We start from the raw sequence: 21,708 nt of genomic DNA on the forward strand, positions 1-21,708 counted from the left end.
ATTTCAGTGGTTATGGAAAAGTTTATTTCTCTGTCTCATTGCTATCGTTAAGATCTGTATGGATAATGAAGCATTATGATGGTGTAATGTAATGATTGAATTATTTGAAAGGATTGATGGAATTTTTCAATCAAAAATGTTGTCTCTGCTGCTAAATGGCATCTGTCTGAGGCCTTTGATTGGAATAATAATGTCATATTATAGTACTTGATATGATAATTATAATTATTACAGGGCTATTTTCTTGCTCTTATTATTGTAATATAAGGAGTTTTTGACATTGCCCATTTGAGCTTAATTCCTTCCTTTCTTAGCAGTAGGATAGTATCTACTGCAATGTGGTAATTGCTGCTAGTATCTGGAGATCGATTGCATTATTTGCAATGAAGCAATTGCTGTTGATATGTGCACCAGACTGATTGACTAAGACAGGGTGTCTAGATCAACTATTTCATTTGTATTAGTTCCCTTATTTGTGTATTAATTTTATAGATTGTTACAACAATGGGTAGTATCAATTTGCAGCCTCAAAACATGTTTTATGTACAATGATATTCTTTTTACTGATGTCACTATCAGGGTCATTATTCTTTTTCTTCTTCGTCAGTTCACTGTCTCTATTGTTTACTGAGGATTGGTTTGCACTGTTTAGTTTCTGAAGTGGATTGGCTCTGTACTTGACAAAGGCAGCAGAGCTGAAACGCATCATCTGATATCAAAATAAACCAGTGTTTTGATCCCGGAGGAATGCTTCACGTCTTATCTGTTCACTGTGACAATTATTACGGTCACTGCACGAACCACCAGCACGCCAGCGGATGTAGCCATGAACATGCAGGATTGCTTTATATATATATATATATATATATGTATATATATATATATACGCACATATAGGGTGTGAGTTATAGTTACTTAAAAGAACTCTAACTACAACTGCTGAATTTCTTGTATTTGTACGAGTAAATTCAAAACCTAACTATAATGCCTCTGTAACCTTTGTTTTTTTCAGTGAATTTCAATGTTCTTTTTTAATGTATTGTAATTTTCATTACGTTACGTTTCGTTATGTTAATCCAACCACTGCTGCGCCCAGCCTTGGCTGTTGCGACAGAGCCTTTGGCGCGGTGGTGGTTGGCAAAAGGGACTGGCCCTGAGGCCAACCCCATATAAGCACCCAACCTTGCAGCGTGCACGGCCTTCGCCTGTGCGCAGTAAGGGTTGCCCACAAAGGTTGGCTTGCAGCCAGTCCCTGCGGCCAACCCCCCTAACCACCCAAGCCTATGCTTTGCATAGCCCTTTGGCCGTGGCCTCCCTGGGTGTGAGAATAGCTGTGAGAGGCTGTATCTGGGGGTGAGAGTGGCTGTCAGAGTGTCTGTCTGTGAGAGTACGTACATCAGTGTTTTAGAGGGTGCGCCAGCATGTGTGCGGGTCTGTAAGTGGCTGCATGAGCATGTCAGTGGATCTGTGACTGGATGTCTGACAGTCTGAATGGGTGAGTGAGTGGGTGTGTAACTGTCGGCGTGGGTCTGTGAGTGGGTGTGTGAGGGCCTGACTGAGGCTGTGAGTGAGTGCATGAGGGTCTGAGTGGGTCTGTGAGTGAGTTCATGAATGTCTGAGTGGGTCTGTGAGTGAGTCTGTATCTGAGTGGGTGTGTGAGTGGGAGAAATTGATTGAAAGAAAGGCAGAGACAGAGAAAGAAAGTGAGAGGGAGAGAGATAGAGAGTTCTTTAGGCTTTGATGTTTGATATACTTAGAATGAGATATTTGTGTACAATTTAAAATAAAAATAGTATCTGTTCTTTAAAAAAGACTTAATAATTGTACTTAAAAAAAAAATTGAGGGAATTGAGTCCAGCTGGACTCGAGCCCTCAATGCGAAGGTCTGAAACCTTCACACTGAGCTATTGGTTTTCATCAACATCAGAGCTGCAGCCGAGCCACAGCCAACAGCTATGTCCTCGGGTGGGCACCCTGGGACATAGCAAGAGCTGGCCCTGGATGTGGTGGTCCCCAAGACCGTCAGAGTCTCCTCGAGGGAGGCCATGCGGCCCCCCTCCAACATGAAGATAGCCCTGGGGAGATGGTAGTGCCTAGGCCTGATAGGGGTCCAAAACCGACCCCTTTTCCATAGTTTTACTCTTTGCCCCAGTGGGAGTGGTGGTTCCCTGGACACGGGGGGCCATGGGCCCCCACATATATTTTATTCAAAGACCCGGGGAGGTGGTGGTCCTAGGGCACTGGGGGGCTGTGGGTTCACGTCATATATTATAATCAAAGCCTTTACATGTTTCTATTTATTTATTTACATATTTTTATGTTTTTCACCTGATAGATGGTGATCCCTGGGGTTACGGGGGGGCCTAGCCCCCTGCCCCATATTCAGACATGGCCCTAGGGAGGTGGTGATCCTTGGGGCTGTGGGAAGTCCCTCCGCACTATATTTAGACATTGCCCCAGGAACGTGGTGGTCCTTGGGGTTTGGGGGGCTGGGAGACCCCCCCACACAAAATTATCAATGTCCCCGGGACCAGGCCCACCAAAGGGCCTATCAAAAAACCAGCACGGGAGCCAGCAATTGTTTTTTTTTATTTTTTTGACACAAATTTGCAAATATCGTGAATTTGTGGCAAACAAATAATTTGAAAAACTGCTAGAGCTAAGGGGTCAGGGTGTCCTTACCCTGGCCCTTCCTTTTTTCTTTACTTTTTATACTGGGGCTCAGCCGAGTCCCAAGATGGCTACCAACACTGCCTGGATTTGAAATGTTGGGAGCCAATCAGAGGTTTGCATTTTCCTGCACAAGCTCGTCTTTGTTCACGAATACTTTGCGGCCAGAGATATACAAATTTGAACTTCCTTAAATTCCTCAAAAACTACTGAATGAATTTACTCCAAATAAGCAAAAGATCAATCTGCGTTCCGAAAGCTAGCTTTCTGCCGAATTTGATGTAATTCCATCCAGTGATTTGGCTGTAGATTTGTCTAAAGCTCCCATGGGAATTAACATGGGAAAGGCAACTTTCTTGCCCCTCCACTTTTTCTCATTCCCTGCTTGATGGATCACCCCAAAACTTTCAGTGCGCAACAGGAATCACTTCAACACTTATTTTGGAAAATTTTGTGAATATTTGTTAAACGGTGCCAAAGACACAGGCAAGTAAAAAAACACTTTTTCAATGGAAACCTGGTCCTAACTATAACTACCTAGTGGCAACCGCCACTAGGTGATATTTATTACATAAATTATATACATAAATATACACTAATATAATATATATACATATTCAAATGTACATAGATATACATATATATATATATATATATATATATATATATATATATATATATATATATATATATGTAGGTGAATATGTCAGTAACAAGAATAATGTTTTCAACTAAAAATAAATACAGATATTCACCAGTTATAGTTATCGGAGCCTACTGTAATTTGCGCCCTCACCACATACTGCTACTATCCCACATATTTCATTGCTCATTACATGTTCTATGTCATCAGTGATGTCATAAATGATGTCATAGAACATGTCATGAGTGATGTAACACATGAGGTCATAAGCAGTGCACGACGGGGTGCAAATTATAGTTAGCTAACTATTACTGGTGAATTTCTGTGTTTCATTTTGTTCTCCCTGACATATTCACCCAACTATAACATTACTTTAACCTTTGCTTTTTACAGTGAATTTCTAATGTTTTTTAAAGCAAAAACAGATCTTTTCATCACAGCTAACTATATTGTTTCTTTAACCTTTGATTTTTTCATTGAATTTGTAGGATTTTTTTTAGCATCAAATAATATTTTATCACCATATGTTAAGCCAACCCTGCGCCATGCACGGCTGTGCCCTGCAGCCGAATCCCCAGCAGGCATCCAACCCCACGCTGCACATGCCCTTTGCCGCATAGGGCTGTCCTTTGACCCCATCTGGGGTCAAATACAAGAACAAAAAGGGAGGGGGCCACGTGGTATCCCTTCCCTGAGCCTATTATGCTTCAGTGAACCACATCACCCAGGGCCATATATATTTTAAAGTTGAGGAGGGCCATTCAGCCCCCCCTCCCCAACCCTATTATACCCCTGGGGACTCCATTCCCCGGGGCAATATATATTTTTGTTTCAAAAATGTTTATTAGCATTTTCAAAAGCAGTATTAAGGAGTAGTCATATATCCATATTGGTGCACGGAAAGAGGGCCAACTAGAATAGTCAGTGCCACTGGCTAAAGGTGTACACAGTGTTCGTATCTGTCTATCCACCGTGGACATGCTCATCATCTCATCATATGTTTGCTCATCCCTCCCCTCTCCCCTCTTCTGCCTATCCCAAGTGCAGAAAGATAAACCAACCGCTAGGAACAAAAAAGTTACTAGAAAGCGTCCATTTTGCACGCTGTTCTTGAACTTGAACTGTCCCCCTGCAATTACTATTTTCTTTTTTAAATATATTTTTATTGGATGCAATGCATAGCAGCATAAAGCTTGTATCAATCATGACAGTGTAGGTTGTGCAACAACCTGACATATTTGCAATCTACACATCTATACAAACATAGGTACATGCAATAATCAAAACTATGGCAACCATAAAACAGTAAGGACAAATAAGGAAAATAGAAGCAGAAAGAAAAAAACAGTACCAATGGAGTCATTAGGAATCAGCAACATCTTGTCTTTTCTAGTGAAACAGTGTGAGACGGTTCATGGTGGGCTCAATTGTGGCATGCTGGCTGGCATGTTACATATACAGTTAGTACACCAATCAACAATAAGGCAGGCGAGTTCTTCTCGTCATCATCCAAGGAATGTATCTGTAGAGTTGGTGAAGTACCAAACTAGTGTGGGATTAGATAGCTCTCTGAGCTCCTGAAATACAGCCAAGGTGGACAATTTTAATTTTTCACCCCCAGGTTCAGGATGTACCTCTCCCAGGTCTCCCCATCCGGTGATCACTTTTCACACATGCTCCACCTCCACAGAGTTTGATTCAGCTCACAGCCATTTTAACAGGGCAGCCAACCAACCCTTAACATCTGGAGCAGCAGGTGCTCTCCAGGCCATTGTTATATTACATTTGAACAGGACAAAGGCTAGGTCAAGACACCTGTGTAAGTATTTGTCTCCCTTTGATCTGGAGCAAAGCCTAAGGAGACAGGAATCGTATGGAGCCACCAAGATTTGCTCAGTGATCTTTGCTGTAACTCCAGTGACCTCTACCCAGGCCCTTTGGATCACCATGCATTCCTGGACAATGTGGTAGAGCCTGGCTTTCACTAAGCTGCATCTAGGACAGGACAGGGACACTCCAGAGAACATGCAATGTAGTCTGAGTGGGGTAAAGCACATTTAGTGAAGGTAGTTAAATTAAGTGAAGCAGAAATGATGGTTCCTGGATACTTCTTTTACCTTCTGTAGTGCCCTAACCCAAAGCTTGCCTGTCAGTGGTTGTGGGAGGTCTGTGGCCCAGCTTGTCCTAGCCACATCTGGAACACCCACGAGGATGGTGTTCATGACAACATACAGCACCAGGGGCCCAGGTTGGTTTTACCATGTTGTGTTCCCTTGCAGCATGGATTACATATTGTATTGCATGGTATGTCAAGAACTGCCCTGCTAGCAGTCCATATGTGTCTAAGGTATCTTTTGGGGACATGAAGGTGCCATTAGTGTAGAAGTCTCCAAGGTAGTCAATACCCGCTTCTTTGCAGGGTGCCAGGTCAAATCGGACAGCCACCTCATGAAACTCTGGATGTAGCCACACCAACAGTAATAGAAAGTATAGGGGATGGGATCCTCGTCAGCGCACAAACTGCCAACCTAGGTGGGCCACCTTCATTTGATGTTTCTCATTTCGGGGGTGGATCTTGAGGTCGGATAATCAAGTATTGGTGTAGCCCCAAGTATTTTGCAGACTGTCACCCATTCAGGACAAGCAATAGTACTCAGCCACTGCATTGGACATTGCAGTTGTGCCACTGCATAATACAATTAGTAATTGGGGGCTCCCAGACCTCCCTCAGTTAGTGGTCTTTGTAGTGCAGAAAATGCCGACCTCCATCTATTGGAGCCCAAGATAATTTTCATCAGAATTCCATGTAATTCCTGGAAAAAAAGTGCTGTGTAAATAAATCGGTAATGCAGTGAAAAAATAGAGGAGGCGGGGTAGTATTAGCATCTTAGCAATCACTGCATGCTCCAGTGTAGACAATGGCAGAGAGCTCCAGAAGGGAAGGGACTTGCGAATTGAGCCCATCGCCCTATCTATATTAACCTCTTTGAGGTTGTCATCAGTGTGGACACTCAGGTATTTAAAGGAATAATATCACCACTTGAGACGAGCTCTGGATGTGTTCTCACTGACAATATCCAGGACTGAGGAAAGGGGGAACAGGCACGACTTGGATCAATTCACCTTGAGCCCTGACAACTCACCAAATTCCTCCAATAGTGCCATCAGGACAGGGAGGGAGGTGGTGACATCCCGCAAAAAACTCAGTGTGTCATCTGCACATAATGGGACTATGTACTTTTCACCATGTGTCAAGATCCACCATAGGTGCACTTACAGGCACAAGATACAAGCCAAGGGCTCCGTGGCTAGGCATAAATCAGGGGCAACAAAGGGCAGACCTGTCTTGTGCCTCTCAGAAATCAGTTTGCCCATTCGAGAATAAGCTGATGGGTTTTTGTAAAGGGAAAAAATCCACCCAAGATATCCTGGTCCCATGGCCATTCTTTTCAGCATAGCCATCACGCAGTCCCATCCCAATGTATCAAATGCTTTTTTGATATCTAGTGATACCGCCACCTGCACCATTGTTGGAATGGCCCCTTTGATGTGTAGTAGTCAATGGATATTTGAAAAGGTGCTATGCCCTGGTATAAACCTGTGTGGACAAGGTTGCCAATGATGGGAAGAAGCCTGTTGGCTAGCACATTCTCCAGGATCTTAAGCAATAAGATTTGACATCTAGAGGGTCACGACCTGGTTTAGGTAAGACTCACAGAGCAAGTTGGAATTTGACCTAGTGTTGTGCCTCATTGAACATGTCCAGGAGACATTGGGAAAAGTAAGCACTAAAGGTGGTGTAGTACTCTATTGGTAGGCCATCAGGTCAAGCGCTTTGTTCTGGGCTATCAGGGTAATGGCCGCTTGCACCTCCCCCAGTTGGATAGACACCTCCAGCTCAGCTCATTGCAGCGGATCCAGGTCAGGCAACAGGAGATTCTGAAGGAATCCTCCTATGTGGTCAGGAAGAGATGCCTCACCAGCTGCGTATAAGGTGTGATAGTAGTCTTGGAATACATTATTAATTTCTGTCTAGGCATTAACCACTGTGCCATCAGTTTGATGGCCCCTAGCAATATCCTTTGTTGATCTGCCTTTACCAGCCAAGCCAGTACCCTGCCTGACCAGTCCCCCTCTTCCTAGAGGAGTGCAGTCTGCTGTTTATAGTCGTGAATTCCTTAACCTTGCCTCATTCTCCCTGTAGTTGGACCATAGATGTTGTTGGAGATGCTCAACATTGATGGTCTGTTGAGTTACTTCAGTCTGAAGGAGACACAGTTCTCAGTCTTTCATCAGTGGTTCATCAGTCTGAACCCGGCGGAACCCTGAAGTGTTGGTAATACACTGTCCCTGTATGACCACCTTGTGAGCGTCCCACTCCATGGCTCTTAGCAATAGAGGCTGTTCTAGTTTCTCTTAAGGGGGTGTCACAAAGTGTCTCTGTTGGCAGCTGCCAAATCCATATACCCCACCGGAGTATCAACAACAATTGACAAAGGTCTGATAAGGTGTGGGGCAAATATTCTGTGTCAACAATGTGCATATCCAGGGGTACACTGCAGAGCAAAAGATCAAGTCTGGTGTGTTTTCCATGTACCGGGTAGTAGTATGAGAATTTATTATCATGGGGGTGTCAGAGACGCCGTTAGTTGTAAAATCGTGTAAGCGCCATCTATTCCCAAAAGTGATGTGTTGTGGGGATGCAAGTAGCACCAGCGGGGGTAGAACTATCATGAAGATTGTGTGGTACATAATTATAGTTGCTACCCTAAATACTTAGAGTATGAGGGTCTTTGAACAGCGCTGGTGTAAGTGAGTCATAGAATGCCATCTGATCAGCGTTGGGTGGATAGATGGCACCAGTGCCAATGGCAACCCATCGAAGTGACCCTCAACTATTACATAGCATCCCTGTTGTAGATCCCTGAGCTATCCAGATTAGAATCCCCCATGCATACACTGCAGCCGTTGTGCCATTGACCTACCTCCTCCACTTCACCTGCAGTTTGCATACCTCAGTATGTGTTAAATGCCTTTCTTGTAGGAACACAAAGTGAATTTGGTGGCGTTTGAAGTAAGTGTGTACCTAGTAGCACTTCGAGTGAGTAGCCATGTCACGCACATCCCATGTTATCAAGTTATAGTTTTGAATAGAAGTGTGAGTCTGTGTACTCATGGTAGAAGATGCTAGGTGATAACACACTGAGGTCCGATATATCTGCCCCAACCAATCACCTCATGCAGTGCCTCTTCTCCCCCTCCCCCGATGTCCCAGACATCTCTTTTTGTCTTCTGTCCATCTAAGCCGTGCCAGAAGAGAAAATGTATGAGATTCCACAACCTAGTTAAAAACTTAAGTGACTATTATCCTCCCACCCCGTCCCAGCTCAGAAGGACTACGTGCCCCCAGCCAAAACTACCCATCCAATTGTAACAATCACAAGTGGAAACTAACAGAAAAATCATGTCCTGTTTGGAGTCCTCATGGGGCATGGCACACTGGATAATAGGGATCTGCATCAATGGGGTCCCCACATCAGATGTCTAACCATTCGGACCCAGTCAGTCACAAGTTAGAAGGAGTTGGTCTGCATCGCAGGGGCAGAACCAGCTATCCACTTCTTGGGGAAAACATCTTCTTGTTTTCACAAAATATTATCCGCCAATCTACGAGTCACTTTTGGTCCCCGGAGCGGCTCCATGTTTGACGTATCAGAGTGTTTAGGGCCATATTTATACTTTTTGACGCAAAACTGCGCTAGCGCAGTTTTGCGTCAAAAAAATTAGCGCCGGCTAACGCCATTCTGAAGCGCCATGCGGGCGCCGTATTTAATCAATGACGTTAGCCGGCGTTAGCCCGCGTTAGCCGCCGGCGCTGCCTGGTGTGCGTGGATAAAAACGACGTACACCAGGCAGCGCCAGCGTAGGGGGATATGGGGCTTGGGTGTCAAGAAATGGGGCAAGTCAGGTTGAGGCAATTTTTTCGCCTCAACCCGATTTGCGCCATTTTTTTTCACTCCCAACCCCCATAGAAATGACTCCTGTCTTAGCAAAGACAGGAGTCATGCCCCCTTGCCCAATGGCCATGCCCAGGGGACTTCTGTCCCCTGGGCATGGTCATTGGGCATAGTGGCATGTGGGGGGCACAAATCAGGCCCCCCATGCCACAAAAAAAAAAAAAAAAACACTTACTTGAACTTACCTTAATGTCCCTGGGATGGGTCCCTCCAGCCCTGGGTGTCCTCCTGGGGTGGGCAAGGGTGACAGGGGGGGTCCCTGGGGGCATGGGAGGGCACCTCTGGGCTCCTTCAGAGCCCACAGGTCCCTTAACGCCTGCCTTTTGCAGCCGCTAAAAAACGGCGCAAAAGCGGCCGTACGTCATTTTTTTTGACCCGCCCACTCCCGGGCGTGAATTTTGCCCGCGAGTATAAATCCGACGCACATGCCTCGGAGTCGATTTTTTAGACGGGAACGCCTACCTTGCATCCCATTAACGCAAAGTAGGTGTCCACGCTAAAAAATGACGCAAACTCCATGGACTTTGGCGCTAGACGCGTCTAACGCCAAAGTATAAATATGGAGTTAGTTTTGCGTTGAAATTGCGTAAAAAAAAACGACGCAATTCCGGCGCAAACGGAGTATAAATATGCCCCTTAGTGTCTGAGTCATTCTCCGAGATGCGTTCCAGATGCAATTCATCATAGGTGTTCTGACTATGGTGCAGTGCCTCCGTCACGACCTGTGCCTATTCCCACGCCACCTGCTCCCGGGTTGGACAATTTCCCTTACTCTTGCATCTTCTGTGCTGCGAACTGGGAGTCAGCCATACCTTAGTGATGATCATCTGTGGTATTGGGTATTAGGCGTTGCATGTGAATCCATGTCCATAAATCTTCAGGGAGGAAAATGAGTGGGATGTCTCACTGCCCACCACCTTGAACTTTGCTGGGTATAGCAATGCATGTTTCAACTTGTACCTGAAATCACTGTTTCACTGCAGTGTAAGAGCTGTGAAACCACTAGACTTCTGTGATAAAGTCTGGGTAGACAGTGATGGTATGGTTCTCAAAATGGAAAGGACCTTTTATCCTGAACAGTTCTAGTAATGGGTCCCTATCCCTGAAGAAAGCGGGTAATAAGAGGTCAACGGCGAGTGCGTAGAGGAGGAGGTCACCCCGGGATGCCGTGTGCACCCTCCACTAAAACTACTTTTAGTACTTGCCTTCCAGCACAGTGGTCATTAGCAATTTCTCAAGAAAGAGTTCCATGTTCAGTTCCTCAAAGCATTCGGGAAAACCCACAAAGCTGATGTTGCATCACATGCAGCCTTCTGCATCTTCTGCCCATCTGTAGAGGGAGACCACCTCTGCCTGCATGCCTTTAATTTGTGCCTGGAGTTTGAGTAGAGTGGGGCGCATAGGGGTCAGTGAGGATTCTGCGGTATACACACTCCCCGACAGCTTCCTGTGGTCTATCCTAAGTAGGTTCCGGTCCCGCACCACAGCATCTATCTTGCTTTCCAACTTTGTCATGGTGTCCAGTATAACATGTAGAAACTTTTTGAACTGGCCTGAGTGTTGGTGTAGAGTGGATTCCAGATAGGCTAATGTACCAGCACCAGGCTCTGAGGAAATAGATTGCCCTGCATCCTTGATCGGGGCCAAAGACTTGGGCTACACCATCATGACTTACACAAGGGTGCAGGGCTGAGGAATGTTGTGAGTCTTCCTCCTTTAATGAAGGCCAGCCACACCTGAGTCCCCAAGCCAGTCTCCTCACCCTGCTCCAAACCATAGGAGTGAGCAATGCAGATAGGCATGAGGGCATCTCAGCGATGCAGGTGAGTCCACCTCTGCACAGGTGTGAGAGCGTAGCTCTTATAATGAAAATTAACATTAGATGTTTATGAACTAATGCATGATAATGTTGTATAGAAAATGTATTCATGTGTTTTTGCTAAACGTGTGCGCAAAATGTGCCCACAGGGAGTGGCCACCAATGTATACGGTGATTAATGAAATTGACTAATAATGAAGAAATAATATATTAATGTATGATTTTGAACTAGTAATAGAGTTATGTGTTAAGGTTTTGCTAATAAATCACTAGGCCTTAGTTAGCCTGAGTTGAGGCCTAGATGCCCGGTTTCATATTAAATGTGTTTTTCTAATGTGCAGTGTGCTGACTTGCTGAAGGACATTTACTTGTACTTTTCCAAAAGCTAGAGGATGTATGTAACCGTAGTGGATCCATTCTCATGAAATTCGACTTGTTCAGAGAAACATTCTTACTGAACGCAACAGTGTAGACTCGCAACAGGTACAAGGTCGCCTAAACCGGTATAGACAATGGGACTAGTGACTGGGGATGCGAAAGGACCACGAGAACATGAAATCATACCGGACATTCTACCCGTTGAAGACGTCAATCACAAGAACCAATAAACTACATGAGAACTGTTATGAGGTGACAACTTTTGATAGTATGACTGCTAAATTATTGGACGGAGATAATGGTGCGCCAAAACTAACCAATGAGGAATTAGGGGATTGTACAACAGAGAAGGGATAAAACCCTTTGACACGAGGAGCCATGGGGAGATGCCACTGCGAATATTCTTGCTATTTCCCAGCCACTTTGTCACTCTGCCTGAAGACTTTGCTGTTTGACTCTTAAAACCATCCTTACCCTTATCTTGCCCATTCTATACTTCTCCTCCTTATGAAGGAAGTGTCCCTTTTTACCCCATCTTACTGAACTTTGCTGTGTTTCCTGGCTGATGGCGAATCATCTGATGTCCTGAGGACGAAGATTGACTCTGTATGCTGAACCATTACGGAGGGTAACTATGTGATGATGCAATTGTAATTGTATGTTTGCCTTTCCTTTCTAGGTACCAACTGCTTCTTTTGACAGAGACCATATCTAGATGTTTTCTAAATTTGTGTTGCCAAATTGTTTTGCATGAAGCCCAACATGCCGATGCTAATTTGAGGTTAGGTGAGGAATTCCTTAGACGGACGCAAATAGACAAATGACTGACTCTATGCTTTATTGAATAATGTGCTAATGACACTCTGCTGAGATAAACTCATGTTGACGTTGTGCTATGTTCTAATGTTAATGATCTTTCCTTTGATGAAATCTTATTTGAGTTGCCATATTATAACTTTGTTGATGTGTTTCATGGTTTTGAGACTAATAAACTTACTCGTAGAATTGTAATCAATAGGGAATAAACAGCATAAAATCGTACTAAACTGGTGTGATTATTCATGACTCAAAGGTCATGGTGGTTTCCGGGTCTTATTAATGTTCTTAATTAATCTAATTGATTTGTTATGGTGAATATTGATGACGTTATTGATTTATTGATTGACATGTTGATTAGTTATCTCGTCTTAAGGTGTCTTCAATCAGGGTCAAAAGATTCATCAGCCTAAAACGAGTCCCAGAGTGAATAAATTACAAACAGAGGGACGCGTTAGCACAGGGCAAAAGAAACAGCAATGTCAGAGCTGCGGAGGGGGATGAAGTGTCCAAGGTTCAGTCAGGGAGCGGTCGTTGGGCCCTTAGTCACTGGTGCATAGTCATGGCAGGCTGGGGGTCTTTGCAGGGAGAATAGCAAAAGATTCACCAGCCAAGTCTGGCCATCCAGTCTATCCCATACTGGGGCACAGGTCCCTCACACCAGGATATTACCTTACCGACTCGCTAAACTGCCACACTCCTCAAGCCTCCTTCCAGTTCCACCGGAACAGCGATGGTCTTCTTCTCATTCCGGGCTTGGCTGCATGCACAAGACGGCTGTACCACAAGCTTATATTCCCCTGCAGCAATGTTCACGTGGCAATGTTAAGGCGGGGGGCCTGCTCAGGACAGGACACTCCCCCAAAAGTGTGCCCACAGCTTTTCCTTGTCTCACCCCCCGAAACGCACCCCACCTGACAGGGCAGCAGGAAATCACCTGGCGGCACCCAAGGAGGATGCACAGTATACCACCTTTTGCTCATCCTCTGCTGTGAAAGGCTGCACACCCCCGGCAGGCCATGAGTCTACCTCACAGCCACTGGCACTTAGTGGAAGTGTCGACCCTGCCACGGTCTTGTCAGCCCATGGCTGAAGGCTGCACAGTGTCCAGTATGCACATGCAAAGTGGGCGCATGAAACAGGGAAGCATTCCTCCTCCCAATTACTGCGGCTACATGGGTCCCGAAGGGGAAGATTTCACCTCTGTCACCCCCAACAGCTGAGTACTCGCTAGCACATGCAGAGTTGTCTTTTTTTTAGGGCCCCAGTCATGGGTCTGCCACCCTCAGGCATCCCAGCATGTCACTGCGGCTTTTCATGGCTGCCCAGCTCAGTGCAGTTCCTCTCACCATCCAGCATCTCCCAGAACAGTAGCTCCTGCATGTGTGCTGCTAGTCTTGCAGTGCCACATTGTGGCATCATCACATGTAAGCAGCGCAGTCAGAGGCCCAGTTGTCCCATGAACCCGTGGCCACCCAGGTGCTGCCTGGTAGCAAGAGTTAGGTTTCTGTGATCCACAGCAGCCACCCAGGAAAGCCACAGCTAGTGATATTTGGCATCCCAGGGACAGATAGTGCAGGATTGTAGTTAATCCCCAGGGGAGATCGGCCATGCCCCTGTCACTCTGCAATCAAAATGTGCATTTGAGAGGTGAGATCCTTCATCTGAATGGCAGTAAAATAGGTCTAGCACCCTCCATCATGGAAGCAGGGTCAAGCTGGTTGTCCGCTCACTCAGATACCTTACCAAGGTCTTTCACTTCAATTCAAATGCCAAATAAGACCGCTGAATGTTGCTTGTTAGTTGCTCCATAGCTAGCATCACCCTGCAGGCATTTGTCCCATTGTGTGATGGGGGGCCTTCTACCTTTTCCAGTAGGGTGCTATTGTGAGTTTTCTGGCACCCAGGCTCTGTAGGCACATGTGCCATTTGTCTCCAGTTAAGCGAAGCAGGTCAGGAGGTCTCAAGTCCAGGAGCATCCCCTCTGCAATCGCTTGAATGGGAAAAGTCAAAACCATCTGCAGTAGTGTGGAAACCTCTTCCCAGAAAGGTCTAATAACTTGGCAGTCCCTCCATCTGTGGAATGCTTCAACAAGTGCAGCACAATCCCTGTAGCACCTGGGCTAAGCATTATGGGACATGCAATGTAATCTGTGTGGGGGTGGTTGTGCCAACCAAATCAGGATTTATAATGTATTTTTCATCTATGAATAGTCGTCATTGCAAAAATATAAGTCCCTATATTGTTTATCCCAGAGTTGAGTTCTACCTTCCTTCCCAGTATCTTCTCACACTCGGTGTTGTGGCTCCATGTCATGTGCCTGGAGATGCTGATACAGCACACAGATCATGCCTTGTGTACCCACCAATTTGGGGAGTTAGACTTTGAAGAGGGTTTTGGCTGTAGTGGCTCCTGCACGTGGACCCCTTCCACAGCTTTTATAGGCCCTGGGGACTGCATCCCCCAGGCAACAAGGCCCTTTTCCCTGAGCTATTATAGGCCCCCAGGAGCCCACACCTAAGGGCAAAACATACAAAAAAGGGAGGGGGTCAAGCGGCCCCATTCCCCAAGCCTTAAGCCCTAACAAGGCCCTGGAGACCCCATTCCCCAGGGCTGCGTATTTTTTAAAGAGGAGAGGGACCATGGGGCACCCCTCCCCAAGTCTTTAAAAGGTTCTGGGACCATCCACCAGGGTCACTACTTGTCTTAAAAGGGAGGGTGGCCCTGTGGCTCCCCTCCTTGAGCCATTTTAGAACCCAGGAACCTCATCCTCCCGGGTGTCACATTAATTAAAGGTTGGTGCCCTGGTGCCCACCCAAGACATCCACCATATACTTTTTGGGGTCCTCAGAGCACACACGGCCCCATCAGGCTCCCCGCATGCTGCAGGAGCCGCCATTGCAAAATAAACTGTTTTTATATCTCCCTAGTCATTTTTAATTTACCTTTCCTGCACTAATCTACTCTCATAACACCACACCTCTACTGCACCTCACCATTCACATTGGCAACTAGAAAAGGTCTCTGGCAAACAGCCCCCTCAGTGTGGCCCGTTGGGCATTGCAGCGCTGGCCCAAGTTGGAGCTGCCCGATGATGAAGCATGACACCCCTTGGGGTGTGTGAAGGCTTTTGCTCCTAAAATGGGCTACCCAATGTAGGGTTCTGACCTGCATGCATTGCTTTTGGTTTTTGTAGGAACTGCATACTTACCTTTAGTTATGGTTAGGTGGAGCATGTATGGTGGACTTTTACTGGCCCTCTGTCCCTTTTTGTTGTGAAGTGTACAATAATGTTCCCAAAATATCAAAAGCATCAACTGAAACAGTATACCCAACCTGAACCAAACAATCCCATGATAATCCAACAACGGTGAAGAGATGAGAACCCACGTTCATCAGTTGTGTCAAAAAATGTCTTTATTTTGAACTTCACAATGTATAAGAAGTGAATCAAGTGACAAGGATGTAATAAGGAGAATCCAATGGAATCCAAAAAGTGTAGAACAAGTTACATCAGCCGACACGTGTTTCGCCCCTTACGGTCAATCCACCTGGGACTTTTTCAAGGCTGGGAGCAAATTCAAAATGAGTACAGTAAGGTCACTTGTAACCTGTAGGCTCTGGTTAAATCGAAAAGTTCAAATCTCAACATGCAAGAGAGCATGCAAGTTTGTGACCATTCCAAGATACCCGTGTACTCAAGCTCAAAGGAAAGAGAGAACCGAAAGAACAGAAAATTTCAGATTTTATGGTTATAGGGACAAAGATTAAAAGAGTCCCATTAACCTAATGTGAAAAGAGGAGGATTCAAATTATTTTTTAGGACGTCCGAGAAAAATAGCAGATCCCAAACCCATTCGTTCTTTTAGTCCAACTAGTAAAGAGAAGTCAAAATGAACATTCGTGTGAAGAAAACAATTCTTGAGTCCAAATGATTGTTAGTAGGTGACAGGTGTTAAAAAAGTTTCAATAGTTGCTATGTATAGTAGATTCTGCGTAAAACTTAATTTAAGTGAGCAATTCATAGAAAGCACCAGGAAACAACATGGATTCATACGAATGAAGTATTCATGGTCATACATCACTTCATCATAAACATTGGTCTGAGTTAAAGAGAAGAGCAATTCAACTGGTTAGGAGAGCTTTAGCTATCTTACATAGAACTTTAGAAACATTTCTTCGATTGACAATGTGCAAAGTCCAGTATGAACAAACCATATAGTTAGAGGGAAAGAAAGTCAAAAAATGATCACCGTTTTAAAACTAGTCCATATAGAAATATGGAGTGGAAAGTTGTTAAATGATGGTTATCCTATTTCTCAACGGACAAGATGTAGGAGGCTGGACTGGCCTGTACTGAGTACCAAGGGGTACTTGCACCTTGCACCAGGCCCAGTTATCCCTTATTAGTGTATAGGGTGTCTAGCAGCATAGGCTGATAGATAATGGTAGCTTAGCAGAGCAGCTTAGGCTGAACTAGGAGACGAGTGAAGCTCCTACAGTACCACTTAGTGTCATATGCACAATATCATAAGAAAACACAATACACAGTTATACTAAAAATAAAGGTACTTTATTTTTATGACAATATGCCAAAGTATCTCAGAGTGTACCCTCAGTGAGAGGATAGGAAATATACACAAGATATATATACACAATACCAGAAATATGCAGTATAGTCTTAGAAAACAGTGCAAACAATGTATAGTTACAATAGGATGCAATGGGGACACATAGGGATAGGGGCAACACAAACCATATACTCCAAAAGTGGAATGCGAACCACGAATGGACCCCAAACCTATGTGACCTTGTAGAGGGTCCCGGGGACTATTAGAAAATAGTAAGGGTTAGAAAAATAGCCCACCCCAAGACCCTGAAAAGTGAGTGCAAAGTGCACTAAAGTTCCCCAAAGGACAAAGAAGTCGTGATAGGGGAATAATGCAGGAAAGACACAAACCAACAATGCAACAACGATGGATTTCCAATCTAGGGTACCTGTGGAACAAGGGGACCAAGTCCAAAAGTCACAAGCAAGTCGGAGATGGGCAGATGCCCAGGAAATGCCAGCTGTGGGTGCAAAGAAGCTTCTACTGGACAGAAGAAGCTGAGGTTTCTGCAGGAACGAAAAGGGCTAGAGACTTCCCCTTTGGTGGACGGATCCCTCTCGCCGTGGAAAGTCGTGCAGAAGTGTTTTCCCGCCGAAAGAATGCCAACAAGCCTTGCTAGCTGCAAATTGTGCAGTTAGCGTTTTTGGACGCTGCTGTGGCCCAGGATTGACCAGAAGGTCGCAAATTGCGCCAGGAGGTAGAGGAGACGTCTAGCAAGACAAGGAGCCCTCTCAGCAGCAGGTAGCACCCAGAGAAGTGCCAAAAACAGGCACTACAAGGATGCGTGAAATGGTGCTCACCCGAAGTTACACAAAGGAGTCCCACGTCACCGGAGACCAACTTAGAAAGTCGTGCAATGCAGGTTAGAGTGCCGTGGACCCAGGCTTGGTTGTGCACAAAGGATTTCCGCCGGAAGGGCACAGGGGCCGGAGTAGCTGCAAAAGTTGCAGCTCCCAGCAATGCAGTCTGGCGTGGGGAGGCAAGGACTTACCTCCACCAAACTTGGACTGAAGAGTCACTGGACTGTGGGAGTCACTTGGACAGAGTTGCTGGATTCGAGGGACCTCGCTCGTCGTGCTGAGAGGAGACCCAAGGGACCGGTAATGCAGCTTTTTGGTGCCTGCGGTTGCAGGGGGAAGATTCCGTCGACCCACAGGAGATTTCTTCGGAGCTTCTAGTGCAGAGAGGAGGCAGACTACCCCCACAGCATGCACCACCAGGAAAACAGTCGAGAAGGCGGCAAGATCAGCGTTACAGAGTTGCAGTAGTCTTCTTTGCTACTATGTTGCAGTTTTGCAGGCTTCCAGCGCAGTCAGCAGTCAATTCCTTGGCAGAAGGTGAAGAGAGAGATGCAGAGGAACTTGGATGAGCTCTTGCATTCGTTATCTAAAGTTTCCCCAGAGACAGAGACCCTAAATAGCCAGAAAAGAGGGTTTGGCTACCTAGGAGAGAGGATAGGCTAGCAACACCTGAAGGAGCCTATCAGAAGGAGTCTCTGATGTCACCTGGTGGCACTGGCCACTCAGAGCAGTCCAGTGTGTCAGCAGCACCTCTGTTTCCAAGATGGCAGAGGTCTGGAGCACACTGGAGGAGCTCTGGACACCTCCCAGGGGAGGTGCAGGTCAGGGGAGTGGTCACTCCCCTTTCCTTTGTCCAGTTTCGCGCCAGAGCAGGGCTAAGGGGTCCCCTGAACCGGTGTAGACTGGCTTATGCAGAATTGGGCACATCTGTGCCCAAGAAAGCATTTCCAGAGGCTGGGGGAGGCTACTCCTCCCCTGCCTTCACACCATTTTCCAAAGGGAGAGGGTGTAACACCCTCTCTCAGAGGAAGTTCTTTGTTCTGCCATCCTGGGCCAGGCCTGGCTGGACCCCAGGAGGGCAGATGCCTGTCTGAGGGGTTGGCAGCAGCAGCAGCTGCAGTGAAACCCCAGGAAAGGCAGTTTGGCAGTACCAGGGTCTGTGCTACAGACCACTGGGATCATGGGATTGTGCCAACTATGCCAGGATGGCATAGAGGGGGCAATTCCATGATCATAGACATGTTACATGGCCATATTCGGAGTTACCATTGTGAAGCTACATATAGGTAGTGACCTATATGTAGTGCACGCGTGTAATGGTGTCCCCGCACTCACAAAGTCCGGGGAATTGGGCCTGAACAATGTGGGGGCACCTTGGCTAGTGCCAGGGTGCCCTCACACTAAGTAACTTTGCACCTAACCTTTACCAGGTAAAGGTTAGACATATAGGTGACTTATAAGTTACTTAAGTGCAGTGTAAAATGGCTGTGAAAAAACGTGGACGTTATTTCACTCAGGCTGCAGTGGCAGGCCTGTGTAAGAATTGTCAGAGCTCCCTATGGGTGGCACAAGAAATGCTGCAGCCCATAGGGATCTCCTGGAACCCCAATACCCTGGGTACCTTAGTACCATATACTAGGGAATTATAAGGGTGTTCCAGTAAGCCAATGTAAATTGGTGAAATTGGTCACTAGCCTGTTAGTGACAATTTGGAAAGACATTAGAGAGCATAACCACTGAGGTTGTGATTAGCAGAGCCTCAGTGAGACAGTTAGTCACTACACAGGTAACACATTCAGGCACACTTATGAGCACTGGGGCCCTGGGTGACAGGGTCCCAGTGACACATACAACTAAAACAACATATATACAGTGAAAAATGGGGGTAACATGCCAGGCAAGATGGTACTTTCCTACACAAGACACCCCTTGGGGTGGGCATTATATACACAAATTATAAAATATTCCCAATAATCAACATATTGAAAAAGGTGAGACCAAGTGATGTACAAACTGCAAGCAGTTTAAAAAATGAGCTTAGAAACTGCGAAGGAAAGGAATCTTAGATCATGAGGTTGCAAACGATCCTTTCCGAAAATTATTCGTATTTCAATTTACGGGCAGACAGTTGTTCAAAGAAAAATAATATAGGTTAAACAAGAAGGGGCATACCCGAATACCAGGCATAAATTATTTCTAATGGTGAACGGCAGAAAAACGCTGAGTGCGCTTCTCATTCAAGAGCCATCTTGGAACAGTATTCCCCGTGGGTGCGTATTTAACATAAGTGCTTGGTGTTTCTCTGCGCATGCGCAATTGCAATGGGCCTAGCGGCGACTGGTATAGTCCGTTCTCGATGCTCTGATTTGTGATCATGATGTTAAGAAAGAGAGAAAAGGAGTCGCCATATATGAGAGGGTTCGGGCCCGTTATACATTAAAGAACTATACAAGATGTTCATATTAGCGTGGCGAATGTCCCTGAAACGAATTTATCAACAAAATTAAATTTGTTAACAAAGGTCCTATAACAAAATTATGGTCACTAGTGAGCATAATCAACCCATTGTATATAGTACATTCATATTAATATAATCAAAGCAACGTCGCAAATGTCCCTGAGATGATTTGACAACAGATGAATCAAATTAGTCTAAATCCATTTAGAGGAAAGAAAAAGCGTAATGAAGCCTAAATACATAGTGCCAAATCCTATAAAAGAGGGAAGATTAGAGACAATAGTAAGAAAGGAAGAGTAGGAAAAGAAAAGAGGGGAGAAAGGGAAAGATTATTATGAGAAAATACAATAAGATCCAGAATATACTAGGGAAAGTCAACAAATGAAAAAAGGGAAGGAAAAAGGAATGACATTGCGGTTAAACAAGTACAAGTTGACAATGCAAGAACATTTAAGTATTATTTTACATAAATAGAAAAGGAAGATGGATCAGAGAATCAAAGGACATCTATGATGGTTAAAGCCAATAATGCCATTCCGGATCCTTGTTGAGACCTCTTCGCACGGTGTCATAGTGAATTATGACCCGGCTTTTGTACTGACGTAGTAGGAGTTGTAGGTTACCCCCTCTGCGGTGGGGTTTCAGTTGTTTAAGACCACTAAAAGAGAAATAGCGGTCATTGGGATGATATTCCAAGTAATGTTCCACCAGTGGTTGTTTAGTATCATTTTTCTGTATATTGCGAAAGAGTTCATGAATCCAGATCTTCAATGCTTTGATCGTGCTGCCAATATAAGCTTTTTTGCAGGGACAGTCATAAAGTCTGTAATCTTGAAAGTTAGATCATTAATCAAAACAGCTTTGGAGTTTGAGAGGCCAAATTTGCAGATGGAACATTTCGTGCAGCAGTAGAAGCCAGTGGGTTTTGGTAACATACTTGGTGCTGGAGATATGTTTTGATAGAATGAGGAGCAAATTGTATCTTTGAGGTTGGAAGCCCTTCTAAAGCCCATTTGGGGATAAAGTGAGAGATGTTGATTGATAGGAGAATTGGTTTGAAGAAGATACCAGTGTTTGTGAAGTGTTTTACGAATCAAGTGGTGGCCATTGTGATAGTCCGTAATAAAGCGTATCACAGAGTTCTTTTCATCTAACTTGGATTTGTAGAGCATCATGTTACGATCAAATTTAGCGTAATGTTTTATAGTCTTGTTTAAATTAGAAGTGTCATAACCTCTGGTAGAGAGGTGTTCCTTAATCTCTGTAGACACATTTTCATCTTCTGAAAGTTCACTACAGTTTAATCTTGCTCTTCTAAATTCTCCCGCCGGGATATTGAGTATAATGCTCGGTGGATGACTACTAGATGCATGTAGAATAGAATTAGCTGCGGTCTTTTTTCTGTGCAGACGAGTCTGTAACTTGTCATTCTTAATATATAAGGTTAAGTCCAGAAATTCAATTGTTGATCTAGAATATTGATAAGTGATATCTAT

Source organism: Pleurodeles waltl, chromosome 1_1 (assembly GCF_031143425.1).
Source record: "Pleurodeles waltl isolate 20211129_DDA chromosome 1_1, aPleWal1.hap1.20221129, whole genome shotgun sequence".
NCBI classification, from domain to species: domain Eukaryota; kingdom Metazoa; phylum Chordata; class Amphibia; order Caudata; family Salamandridae; genus Pleurodeles; species Pleurodeles waltl.